The 12,739-nt window shown below is 34.5% G+C and overlaps 1 protein-coding gene across 5 annotated transcripts in view; it reads left to right on the top strand.

Moving 5' to 3' along the window:
- Window positions 1–12,739, top strand: part of cut (homeobox protein, cut) — a 198,333-nt gene that overhangs the window by 8,822 nt on the left and 176,772 nt on the right. The gene's annotated exons all lie outside the window — the stretch shown is intronic.

Below are 12,739 nucleotides of genomic sequence, written 5' to 3'. Positions count from 1 at the left end.
AGCGTGCTATTCGAACTGGCCGTTTAAATCTATGGTACATCCTATCGTAGCTGTTTCAGTAACCATCAAGTTACCAATTTAAGACGTTGAAGGATGAACGCTGATATTCTATTGCCATTTAACATACCTGTCGGCATTTCTAGAACCGGTTAAGGGTTCAAATCTGTGACCCGCGCAATGCATAGTGTAATCAAGGACGAATTACTTCATAGTGTTGTAATGAATCCTTATAACCCGTCGCATTAGTGAGTGTACTTAATTTAGTAATTAAATCATATACCTATGAAACAGTGTCTTTTGGATTGAAGGGACAGCTGGCTCTACATGTTAGTTGCAAAATTACACATAAGGTGTCCTGTTATAATAATTGTATGTATCGGTACGAAAAAAGAAGTTAAGTTCTTAAATTAGGTTTACCTTCCCCGTTTCTTTTATTTGGGGTATTCAAATCTACCCCTCCCCAATTGTGATTACTCGTATGAGTATTTTGGTATATATTACACGTAGTTTACGTAAATTAATAAGTAGCTTATGGGTATCTAAAAACAAAATCACAGGATAATCTTCGAGAATACTTTATTTTAGAAGTCTGCGATGTTTAATGTCATTTAACTTTCGACTTTGACCAGCGGCCATGATTGTCAAGTTCAAAACAAAAACAGCCCCATTATGTAACTAATTATTCTGCTGTAGTACCTACCTAATTGTCTAAACAACATATTTTTAATAAGTTGTAAACATATTTAATATTATTATGTTGTCTTGTTTATCGTTACTGGCCAAAACAATGGTTTGTATTGAACTAACTTTTGCTCGCGACTTCACTCGCGTTCAACTTTGGGGCCCTGTTTTAACCTGTTTGGAGTCACCTTTGAAAAATCATTTCTCAGTTAATGCCTAAATCATAGGAACTATCTGCGTGAATTTTTGATCAGTCAATCAATAGTGGTCAACTAAGCACAAAGTGTTTCGACGACTCGTTTATAATGCGAACAGCCTAGCTGGAATTCGCTGCCTGCTGCTGTATTTCCTGAACACTATAATCCGGGCCTTTTCAAGACGAGAGTGAATAGGTACTTACAGGGTAGATATGTACCATCCTAGACTGCATCTCACTTAACACCAGGTGCGATTGCGGTCAATAAGTACCTTGTATTGCATAAAAAAAAAAATTTTGTATATTTTTTAGATATTTTAATTTGTGTTAACGATTATCACAGACCAATTATTAATGATAAATGTAATGAATCGAGATACAACAGTTTTCCACTTATGATTTCATGACTTGAACGTAGGATTTCCCCCCAAGTTCAAAGGTTTTCTATGGCGGAAATATTTTGTATTCACTTAGGAAATTATATTCTTAAGGTACCCATTAATAGGTAGTTGACGACAGCACATCAGATTATAATTTTTATTGCAAAATACCGGATTTAACAACCACGTAAGATGCCATGCCACAGTGTTTACTCGTAGCTTGATGTTATGTCGTCTGTAACTTTTTATAATAAAATAATTAGTTTTGCCAGTANTTCTTGTGCTGCAATCAATTAGTAGGAAAAGTGTGATATTTTGCAAGAAGTATAAAGTTTTGTGACTACTTACTCAGGTTACAACAAAGTGGAAAAATTTATCAAATTCCAATTGGAATCAAAATTCCAATAAAACTGGCAAATATTTAACACCCTTAAATTTTTTACCAAGAATTTTTAAAACTATTGCTAAAACAAAACACTTTGCTGGATGGTAGAGTCACAGAAAAATGTAACAAAATACTCTACTTGACTTTAAACCAAATTTTTAACAAAAAAAAACTTTAGCCTGCTGAATAAACGAATAAAAATTACTTGAAATTGGACATAAAAATAGTGCCTGAAATTTATTTGTCCGAGGTGAAATAATTTTATCTTAGATGCACACGTCACTTACAAAATACGGCAAGTGTCCCGCGATTTCCAGTGTTATAACAACACAAAAATACTCTCACTGAGAACTGTTGCATTAAATCGCAAATACTCATCTTGTCGCGTCTAATGAATCAATTCACGTGACCAATTAGTGTTCTGTGTACCAGTTTAATTGGCAAGAAATCGTACCGTTTTGTCGCGGGGATGCGTCGGATCACTCGAACAATCCGCACCGATTGATCAGTGTCAATTATCGGTGCAATTACCCTAATTCCGGTGTAACCGCCGGCCCCGCGGATTCTTTGCGCGGTTGTACAAGATTTAATCGAAAAAAGAAGATTAAATGTATGTCGTTAAGTACCTGATAAATTAGGGATTACACGAGTTTATTTTAATTTGTGATAAAATGTGAAGTGAAAAAAAATGTTTAGGTTAGTGGTTGTTAATACCAAAATGTTTTTTTTTTTTGAATAGTAAAAAAATAACAATGTTCCACATTGCGCTCTACCTCTACGAGCAAACTAATTTTATTGTGATTGTGAAAAAATATTATAATATCCGTGAATTCTTTTGACAGGTAATCATAACAAAAAAAAAACTTACCGGTGTTCTTGAGAGTAGGTAGCATGGATTTTCTTTTAAGGGTGTGATTTTTCAAAGTCTCCGATAAAGAAGAATCTGAAACAAATAGAGTATTTTTAACGCACGAAATTAAACCAGATGCTATATTAATTGTAGAATTTATTGTCATGTTATTTCTTGAAAACAATATTATATGAAGAACAAACAAATAATAAATACTTCAGATTAGTTATTAAAATATAAAATATGTTTATGTAAATTGGCGATTAAAATGTAACACATTTTATTTTGATTTGCTGAAGCGTTGATTCGTATGAATATAATTTTGATAGATTGACTGCGCACTAAATCTTTTAAGAAAATAAATGTGAAGAAATCGCACTTTTTATAAATTTTCCGTTATGTCTGGCAGGAGACGACAATTTGAATGAAATAAATTTAGATGTTATTTTGAATAAAATGATAGATAAGAAGCTAAAATATTCTCCAAAAAACTATTTTTCTATGCAAAGATATAATTATAATTAAGTACAAATAGGTTTTTTTTTTCCTAAAAAGTTCTTAGCTTGAGATTGTTTTTTAGGTTTAGGATTAAAGTAACATTATAAAGGTAGTTTTAAGCATTATTAATCATGACTTTTTATTAAAAAAAAATAAAAAAAATATTGTAGTTTGAATCTGTGTAAGTAGTGCGGAAGTAGATAAATAATTTAGTGTAAATTACTAAACTGTAATTATTAGACGAAAAATTTTATAATTTAGGCCATCGCATTATCTCAGCCTAGTGGCGTAACATCTAATTGATAAGGAAGTGTGACTTAACTCGAACAGATGGCGCCACTGGGGTCGATGACCCCCCAAACTTTTGTAACGACACATTTCAACTTCCTACGCCGTTATCTTACTTTGGTAATAATGCAGCCTTATTGTGTCTTTTTATGAATAAATGTGTACTTTTGAATTAAGAAACTGGATGAATTCGCTTTTTGAAAATTTAAAATGTTCCGTAGAGACGAAACAAAGGTTGCTTGACATTGATTAAATCTTTTTTTTTAATTAACAGGCGTCTTATAAAAGATATACCTATATTGTTACTTTATTTAATGAGTTGTATAAAAATGTAGGACTCTACATTTTGAAAACACTTTGTAAAAAGTGATGAAAAAGGAAACACCGTGGTGGGTTCAAATCCTACTTACAAAATCGTACCTGATTTCTGTCGATTTGTTGAAATCTATAATGATCAAGAGATATGCCTACATTATTATTTTTATTACTTAATCTTAAGAGCAAGCAAGAGCTGGAACCAAGTTTACTTACGTTAATTTTGTAAAGGTATCCCCAATCATAAAAAAAAATCTTTAAGATTTGCTTTCTTATTTTTACAGATTTAACCTACTTTTATTAAGCCCTTAAGTCAGTAGTCTATTTTAGATTTTCTGTGTCAAAACGCAATGAACTAAATAACGAAGACAGAAGGGCAAAGGTAGATACAACAAACTTAAAGTAATTAGTAAAGACATTTCACATAATTATATTTATGTTATTCGCTATATTGCACGTCAGTTTTTATGAGGCGATTAACTGATGACTGCACCTGCATTCATTTATAAGTGCAAAACTACATTTACACTTATTAAAACACAAATATACTGACATGTAATAAATGTCACCGCTGACGTCAAGGAAGGTGTCAGTGAGGTTATTGAGGCTAAGACGATAACTGGGGCTTTTACCCTATCAATAATGTATAGGCAATGGCAACAGTACAGTTTTTATTTTATTTATTTAAAAAAAACAGCCAGTTTTTTGACATAGAATACTGTGGTATAAATAAGTTTCTCTGATAAAAAACATGGCTTCAAAAATAAAGTAATATGTATTTCAATGAAATTTAACTCGATCGATTTAGTTTAAATAAAGAATCTATTTTTACCGTATTTTAGTTCAAGGTGTAAACGTAAACTACTCTAGTATTTAATAAAAGGTCTCAAACCTGATATAAAATACTTTACACATAATTCAAAATATTTTTTTAGCAAAGTCAATAACATTGTTTTGCCAAAATAAAGTTATTTTCTTTCTTTCTTTGTAAACTGACCCACCCGGTACCTACTTGAAACCCGGACCTAGACTAACCACTACTCCACCTGTCGACGATAATATCGTATTAAGTCAGAATCGCTAATCGATACAACACAGCTATTAATATAGAGTTCAGAACGATCGTGGGATGTATTGTTTTTGTATGGTTATGTATGAGCAGATGTATGGGAATGCTTTGTTTTATGATTAACACAGTTCAACGGAAGAATAACTCACATAGCCAGGTATTTTTAAAGATTAGAGTAAAGGTAAATATGCATATTTGAACTAGGTGATAAAAATCATAATAACAATATTCGTACTTATTAGACAAACATTTGTCACACATGGGATTCTAATCCGCTTCCTGGAGTAGTATTAAGTATGATCAGGTGGCCATCATAAGTATTTCTTAGGTAACTTAATATAAGTTTTTTTTTATTTCCATTGCAGGAGTACGACCCCCTATAATTTAAAAGACACTAATAAGCACAGAATAAATACTGTTGATATTAATTACTAATTACTGCTGCAAAAGGTGACTGAGTTTCTTCCGCCACTTCTCAGCACCAGTCAATATGTCGTCCCAAAACGGTGGTGGGGCAAGCCCTATTTGGAACGCGTAAAGAATTTGATCATCATCATCATCATTTCACCCATAGGACTTCCACTGCTGAACATAGGCCTCCCCCAATGCTTTCCACGTTGATCGATTGGTACCGGCCTGCGTCCAGCGCTTCCCTGCTACCTTTACGATGTCGTCGCTGACATAGCCCGACGGATTAGCAAGCTGAAGTGGCAATGGGCAGGGCACATAGTACACAGAAGAATTTGATATTCTATATTAATTACAAATAATCCACCTATTTTATGACTTCGGTAAATATAAAAAAGTGTAATTCAATAATTACATGCGCACGAGTGATTAGTACCAACCTAGGGCATCTATAATTTATGCTAATTCTACATTAGTATAGATAAAAGCGAATCTAGACTGACTTAATGAGTCTATATTAATTATCGTGGAACAGCTGAAGTCTAGGTGTTAAGACTTCAGCTGTAGGTGTTAAGAACTTTAAAGGTTAATATAAGTTTGATTTTCAGCCGAAGATTAGATTAATGTCATAATTAAAACTGATGTTCTGAAGCTTTTGGGGAATCAATGATAAAATGATAGGACAACCCACAAGGTGGACCGACGACCTCATAAAGGTAGCAGGAAGGCGCTGAATGCAGGCCGCCACCAACCGGCCATTGTGGAAATCATTGGCGGAGGCCTATGTTCAGCAGTGGACGTCCTATGGCTAAAATGATGATGATAATGAATGTTAAAAAAACACATTGGTAGTATTTAAAACTTTTTATGTCAAATTAAATAATGAGAATGATATCAAAATATCACACTTTTCAACAAATTCATTAATAAAAAAAGTAATTCAGAAACCAGCTTTATCATAGGTAAATTATTGATTTTATTGCTTGAAAACATTGTTACAAGATTATTTTTTTACTCGTTAGTTACTTATGTTTGTTTGTAGTTAGTTTTTTTTCCACTCCTAGGCGTCTTCACAGCTACTTATGACATTTTTTGATACTCTGTTGATGGAAAAAGAACATGACTTTGGGTTGGCATAAACACTATAACGGGGATGAAATTTTGAGAAGGGAAACCATTTGATTATTTCCCATACTGGGGGTATTGAACATTTTGTTTTTACACAACATTTTGTTTGTTGCGGCGCTTCTTCTCAGCACTTGCCAAATGTTGGTCTCGAAGCGCTGGTAGGATAAAAAGACTATGAGACATGTAGAGGCTCCTTAAGAGCAAAATGACGATTTGTAAGAACTATTTATTAGTCTAAACAAATAAAGAAATTTTAACTTTTTTTACTTTTGACTTTATTCATATTTATGNGAATGAGATCAAAATATCACACTTTTCAGTAAATTGATTATTAGAAAAAGTAATTTAAGGTGCTGATGCTTTAAAAAAAATCCATCTGTAGAAATAATAAACCTTGTTTATTATAGGTAAATTATTGATTTTATTGTTTGAAAATATTGTTTCAACATTTTCTTTACTTGTAACTTATTTTTGTTTGTTTGTAGTTAGAGCTACATAACTAAGTATCAGTTTTTTTTCCACGCCTAGGCGTCTTCACAGCTTCTTTCTTATAACATTTTTTGATACTCTGTTGATGAAAGAAGACATGACTTTGGGTTGCCACTATAACGGGGATGAAATTTTGAGAAGGGAAACCATCATTTCCCATACTGTGGTTATGAACATTCATATTCACTCTTCTAGTAAGAAATCTCTAAGACTCCTCCTATGTTCTTCTAATTAATTTCGTTGCGGGTCCTATGACAGTTTAACTTTCCCCCGGGACAAACTTGACCTTCATTGGTTGGGTTTTTATGGCGGTCAAGCTGTAGATCCTGGCTACACAGGAGTTGCAGCGGTGGGAACGAGAGGTGGGAATAGTCCCAGAATTTCTAGAAAGAAACACAGTGTATTTTTGTTTGAGAAATCGAACCCACGCATACAGATAGAACTACATATTATTATAATATAGTATGTGTATAAATCTGTCAACCAATTCGACTCAATTATATTGTAATGGCCTGAACACATGTCCGGGGATCAGATCATAGCTAGCTATAGTGTACTGATGACTTCCGCAGTTCATAATTATATCAATAAAATATGTGTTATAGATTGAAATAGCTGAATGGAATTTATATTTATTAGTAGATTAGTATGGGCTATATTTGTAATATAAGTGCCCTAAAAGGCCTATATTTAAAAAGGTATTTGATATGAATTTTACTTTACTGAAATTATTTTACCTGCTACCAACCGGGCGATGTGGAAGTCATTGGGGGAGGCTTATGTTCAGCAGTGGACGTCCTATAGCAGAAATGATGATGATGATGATGATGAAGGCCGCGAATCGAGACACAATGGAAATTTGTTCCGCGGTCTTATGCGACCGCTTGGGGTTTGATGAGTTAATATAATGTACAGATGATTCACGTCAAGTTAAGCACCGTGGTCTCTTATGAACTAAGGAATAGAGGCGATTTTGCAACAACAATGTATAGTCTGATATACTGTAGGTACAGTCAGCGTCAAATAATTCGTGACACCCAAATTAGCCAATAATTTCGCAAAACGTCTTTGTTACAATTGGAATAAGGTTGTTGTCAACTTTCTGGCTACTTTGGGAGTCACGAACGATTTGACGCTGACTGTACAGTAGATACTACTTCGTTCGTTCGTTCGTTTCAGCCAAATGACGTCCACTGCTGGACAAAGGCCTCCTCCAAGGTTTTCCACAATGCACGGTCCTGCGCTGCCCGCATCCAGGCTCTTCCCGCGACCTTTACCAGATCGTCGGTCCACCTAGTAGGAGGCCTGCCCACGCTACGTCTTCCAGCCCGATACTACTTAATACTCATGAAAATCTATAGCAATTGATTTACTAATGAAGAATGTCTTAAAACTAACTAAACTATATCAAACTAAGTTATGGTGACTACAGATAAGCCGTGGGACTCGGATGGCCTGTGTCGTCCCATTGATTGGCCTTGACGTCACCATAGGTGACACCATGCTAATACAGGGTGTGTCGGTTCGTGGAAAAAACCATCATCGTCTAGGGATAATATTGGTACAGCAAAAACTATTCATACGAAATGAAGTAGTGGTCAAACAAAACTATCAAATTACATTGTTAATGAAAGTTTTCATACTTCTAATAGAGTGATAGTCAGGGACGTGCGTTGTGAAAAAATTAAATAATTTAGACATGAAGTATCAATATCAAAAATTTTACTTTGTTTTAGAACAACCTCGAGCAATCTGGATATGGTATTCTAGCGAAAAGACAAAATATGTAAAGCCGTTCCAAAATTATTTATTTTCTATAAACTTTTCTGTTGTAGTAACAGTCGACAACACATCAATCTATTCATGCAAAATTATAACTATGACAACTCTATAAGAAGTCACATTCTTTGACTTCATGTACCGCCGTCTTATGCTCTATCGTCTTAATGATAAGAACTGGCTCTACATTTAGTACCTATACCTATCTAAAGCTAATTGTCGACACCCTGTATACCCAGCGTCCGATATTGTTTACGTTATTGCCGATCTCTAGCAACGCGACACCGCACCGGACGCGCGATCAATAAATATTAAATAGTACGTTCACTATGGTATACTTAAACGCTAACCATGGGAACGATGGTGTTGACATGCTAAGGTCAGTACGGCATTAAATGACCAGGATATTTTTATGGGCTTTGTAATTATATCTTAAAGTTATGGTAGATATGACCCGATAGCGTGTTGCATTGGTGTTTTGTCTCGAATGTTGAGCTACAAGTTCGATTCCTGGTATGGACAATAAGTAGTCTAGTAAACTGTACCTTACATTTTTTACCCACAATGGGAAAAGCGCTTAGCCTACATTTACCCATGCCATATTGTATACCCCCAATACCGCGTTTTTTTCGAATGATCAACTCTACCGTTTAGAAATAACACCTAACCTATAAAATCAAATGTGGTTATACTACAGATGAATAGGTATACGTAAGTAAATTACCAAAATTCTTCCAACATACCTAAGTTATAATGCTATACCAGATTGAAACGACTCTATCGCCAAAATCTAAGGTGCTCTAAGAAAACATATTATGCTGACACCATCTTACTTAACAAAAACTGTGTCAAACTCCATTCAAAAAACCCCGGCTATGGTTATAGTTACGGTTAAAGTGAGTTGGCACAAGTCAGCCATGGAAAAATATAGATACTTATGTCACCATGATAAATTCCTAACAAACAGTCCAGTGTCAAGCTTGGTGTGCTCTTACAATACTATACAGCCGTACACCACGTAAACCCTCAGTTAAAAGTAACAATACACTATTAATTGATATTGAGACGGTGTAATTGTTTACAGTAATGGCACTCTATGCCGGGTGGTGCAAGTGACACACGGTAGAGTTAAAAATTAATATACCTACAACTAGCGGCCGCCCGCGACTTCGTACGCGTGGATCCCGATTTACCCCCTTAGGGTGGACTTTCGTAAAATCCTTTCTTAGCGGATGCCTACGTCATAACATCTACCTGCATGCCAATTTTCAGCCCGATCCGTCCATTGTGATTTGGGCTGTGCGTTGATAGATCCCTATGTCAGTCAGTCACCTTTGAGTTATTATAATTATAGATTAAAAAGAACTTCCTCCTTTTTTTAAGTCGGTTAAAAAGGTAGCTAAAACGCAAGTTTTCGCTTGCCCATAATGTTTAATAAGTTGGTAGAAAAAGCAAGATTATTCCCATCTTAGTCTATGTCGACTCTATGTAATAATAGAGATATCAATACTAACTTTGTGCCTCAAGAATATTGTATTTGACATAACTGTTAAAATAAGTTTAATCGAATTCTAGGAAGAAAAGTGAGAATGTAGATTAATCCAAACATTTTAGAGAGAAAGTTTTATACTGCTTTGAGCTTTTCTGGCAAACATCAAGCTTTTACAAATACGTAGAAAAGACATTGAAAAACTTGTCAAGAATGAAATAAGGCTATAACGTGTTTTAATTTATGTTTTAAATTCTCAATCAAAGTTCTTAAATAACCTATTCATTTATTTCTTTACCCGCTACCGCTTATGCCTTTAAGCGTCCCATCACCACTTAATAGGCAATCGAAACTGCACCGTAACCCAACGCGGTAGGGTCCTGTTACATCCGCAGAGCACCGTGAGAAAAATGCCAATACTTCCAATAAGCGGATAAGAAGTTTGTTCACAATATAAAATCAAATAAAGTAGGCCTGCTCCAGACAATGTGTAGAGCATGTAGATAGTGTTAACAAAAATTTTGGTCGCAGTCTGGTGGAATTTGATTGCTCTAAACAAAAACTTTTATGTAGTAACTAGACTATAGATCGTTTCATCCACGAAGACGCGCCTCACCATTCTTCCGCTAATGTTTGAGTGTTGTTAGTGCTAAATTATCCATGAGTGCTCACGCACACTACAATAATGACGCTCGGATTGCTCGGATCAAACTCCCCGCACCCCGCGCAACCTCGACCAAAAATTAGTGGGGCGCGTCTTCATGGATTGCTGACTGAGACTCTGTTCAACAAATTGTTGATACAAATATCGCAACTTATTTAGAAGAAAGTTAGAGAAAGAGAGGAGGAGAGTGCCACAAGTTTTGAGCAGGAGACTTTTTTTGTGTGCATTGAAATTAGTAAATTAAATTTTAAATGCAACACAATTATTATTTTTCAAATTGTGGTAGGGCAAGCCATATTGGAACGTACAAGTGCCTTAAAAAGGGCCTATAGTACTAATAAATATTACATTCCACTTCAAAATACTTCTCATAATCCATTTTGCCTAAGCTTTCTGTATCTTTCTCTACTATATCCGAATCGCGTACGGCCGCGATTTTTTTGTTTATCCTTCAAATTCGTTCTCGGAACTATTCTATCGATACACTATCGCGTGACGGCTCGAATAATGCTTCTTCGTCAAAATATCATTTACCAAAGGGATATTGATATAAAAATAAATAGTAGATCAAGTTCGAGTGTCTTCTTACTGAAGACTTTCATAAAACTAATAGTTATAGTAACTTATTGTTTTTGAAGTTAAATAAATAATTGTTCTGACAATCTTCTAGCTACATATTGAATACAGCTCGAAAATACTATGGTGAGTTAGATGTTGGATAAATATTTGCATAAACATATTATAATTTCGTGCTAATAAGTACGCTTGCTAAAGATGAAACCAATCTAAAACTCTGATCAATCTCAATGATGAATTCAAGTCTGATTGGATGAATTTAATAAATAATTGTTTTGTTAAACGAGCCTCAAAGTTTGACCCTGATGGAATCAAACTCGAAACTACTACTTTATGCAGTCTAGTACGTGACCCACTAGGGCATAGATCCTTCAGGTGCTTAAAACTTTATCAACTAACAAAACCTGTTCAAGTCTTCATGAAACATAATCAAAATAGGTACAGCAAAAGATTAAAAATACTCATTAAAATTTCAATAATTAGTATTATCTTATCTAAACCCGTTCAATACTTATTTCATACTCATCGATTCACATGTGTTGAAATCGCTGCTTCGAACCGCTGAAAAAAGAAAAACTTAATCTTCCGTCCCGCTCGTCTGTATAGCGGCGTCCCGCTCTAGCACAACATGTGTTGCCCGTCTGCGATCGTCATTTTTTTATAATGTTTATCAACGGTATTATTGTACGGGGAATCGATCTGCGCATGATTATTATTGGCTCGCCTTTGATCATTATTATTTTGGTTAATAAGAAGGATGTTGGTTCCTTTTGCAAACAAAGACCTTTTTTTTTATTGCTGAAGAGGATCTACCTATCTGTAAACCAACTTGAAAGACAAAATACTCAGTTTTAAAATACATTGTTTCCCACCAATAACTTTGTTGTTTGGAGATTCAATGTTATATTGGCTGCTCCACTGGTATTACGGGACTATACCCACCTCTCGTTCCCACCGCTGCAACTANACTGAAGACTTTCATAAAACTAATTGATAAAGCAACTCATTGTTTTTGAAGTTAAATAAATAATTGTTCTGACAATCTTTTAGCTACATATTGAATACAGCTCGAAAATACTATGGTGAGTTATATATTGGATAAATATTTGCATAAACAATATAATTTCGCGCTAAGTATGCTAATATAAAACTACGCTAAAACTGCTCAATATAAATGATGAATTCAAGTCTGATTGGATGAATTTAATAAATATTTGTTTTGTAACATGCGCCTCAAAGTTTGACTCTGATGGAATCAAACCCGAAACCACTATTTTATGCAGTCTAGTGTGTAAACCACTGGGGCATAGATCCTTCAGGTGCTTTAAACTTTATCAACTAACAAAACCTGTTCAAGTCTTCATGAAACATAATCAAAATAGGTAGGTGAGTACTTCTCATTTACACTCAAATTTGATGGTCACACAGTAATAGTTCATACACGGTATAAGATAGAACAATAACTTTGAAATCAGATGATAAAATATCTATTTATCTACATACAAAATAAATTTTATCGTAATAGAAGCAAAAATAATACGAAT

This window comes from Ostrinia furnacalis, unplaced genomic scaffold (genome assembly GCF_004193835.3).
Source record: "Ostrinia furnacalis isolate ACB-3 unplaced genomic scaffold, ASM419383v2 OfSCF3137, whole genome shotgun sequence".
Classification (NCBI taxonomy): domain Eukaryota; kingdom Metazoa; phylum Arthropoda; class Insecta; order Lepidoptera; family Crambidae; genus Ostrinia; species Ostrinia furnacalis.
The sequence above is the reverse complement of the archived record's forward strand: the minus strand, read 5'-3'. Positions and strand labels throughout refer to the sequence as shown.